Raw genomic sequence first — 1,571 nt, forward strand, 5'->3', positions numbered from 1 at the left:
ATTTGCGCTAACAGGACTTATCTCCCAATTGGCGAAAAGCTTCCTTCTCATATAACTGCACTGGCCAGATCACAACATTGCCCCCCTTATCAACTGGTTTTATCACAACATCTTTCATGTTTTTCAGTTCATTCAAAGCAAGTCTCAAATCCCTGCTTAGATTATTGTGGAATCTAGTCTTACATAGTTTCTCAAAATCCTGTTTAACCAGTAGAGATGTCGCAAACATAACATTTTCCGTTCGTGAACGGGAATTTCCGCAAATGTTCGCGAACGGGCGACCCCGGGTGAACCGCCATAGACTTCAATAGGCAGGCGAATTTTAAAACCCACAGAAACTCTTTCTGGCCACAATAGTGATGGAAAGCTTGTTTCAAGGGGACTAACACCTGGACTTTGGCCTGCCGGAGGGGGATCCATGGCAAAACTCCCATGGAAAATTACGTAGTTGACGCAGTCGGGTTTTAATTCATAAAGGGCATAAATCACCTAACATTCCTAAATTGTTTGGAATAACGTGCTTTAAAACATCCAGTGTGTGTGAATACGATCAGGTATGATGTTGTATCGATCAGGTAGTGTAAGGGTTACGCCCGCTTCACAGTGACAGACCAAACTCCCCGTTTAGCACACCGCAAACAACCGCAAATAGCCCATTTGCTCAACCGCAAACTCCCCATTTGCACAAGGTTGGATATCAAGCTAGCCATGTCCCGTTCCTTGTCCTCACTGATGTCATTGAAGGTCTCTTCCTCCACCCAGCCACGTACAACACCAAGGGTCCCCGAAAGGTGACAACAAGCCCCCTGGGACGCCTGCTGTGTTTGGTCTTACACCTCCTCAAAGCCACCTTCCTCCTCTGACTCCTCTTCTTCAGACTCCTCTCTCTGCGTTGCCGCAGGTTTAGCAATCGACAATGACAAGGCTGCTTCTGGTGGTGATGGTGACCACAACTCTTCCTCATCATGCTCATCTATGGCCTGATCCAGCACTCTTCGCAGGGCACGCTCCAGAAAAAACGCATATGGGATGAGGTCGATGATGTTGCCTTGGGTTTGACTGACCAGGTTTGTCACCTCCACAAAAGGACGCATGAGCCTACAGCATTGTGCATGAGCGTTCAGTAATGCGGCCCAAAAATACTCAGCTCCGCAGAGGCTGTCCTCTTTTTTTTTTATTAAAAAAATCTGTTCTTACCAGTTTAATTTCTGTTTTGTCCCCTATCAGGGGCCAGTGTATGGAATAGATTTTAGGAACTGGGAGATGGAAAAAGATGCTTGGTCGGTCCTCTTCCTTCCAATTTGGGGCACTGCACGTACGGCTTGCAATGTACTGTGCCACCAGATATGAGTGGTGTGTTTAAGTAGTACTATTCCTATCAGTTTAATCCCTGTTACGTTCCCTATCAGGGGACGTGTATGGAATAGATTTTAGGAATCGGGAGATGGAAAAAGTTGCTTGGTCGGTCCTCTTAATTCCAATTTGGGGCACTGCGCATGTGCCGTGTAATGTACTGTGCAATCCCAATATGAGTGGTGTGTTAAGTAGTACTATTCCTATCAGTTTAATCC

The 1,571-nt window shown here is 46.1% G+C and overlaps 1 pseudogene; it reads left to right on the forward strand.

Moving 5' to 3' along the window:
• The first annotated feature begins 1,161 nt into the window (after positions 1–1,161).
• Positions 1,162–1,338, forward strand: LOC122929764 (annotated as a pseudogene).
• The last annotated feature ends 233 nt before the right edge of the window (positions 1,339–1,571 follow it).

This window comes from Bufo gargarizans, chromosome 2, assembly GCF_014858855.1.
Source record: "Bufo gargarizans isolate SCDJY-AF-19 chromosome 2, ASM1485885v1, whole genome shotgun sequence".
NCBI classification, from domain to species: Eukaryota; Metazoa; Chordata; class Amphibia; order Anura; family Bufonidae; genus Bufo; species Bufo gargarizans.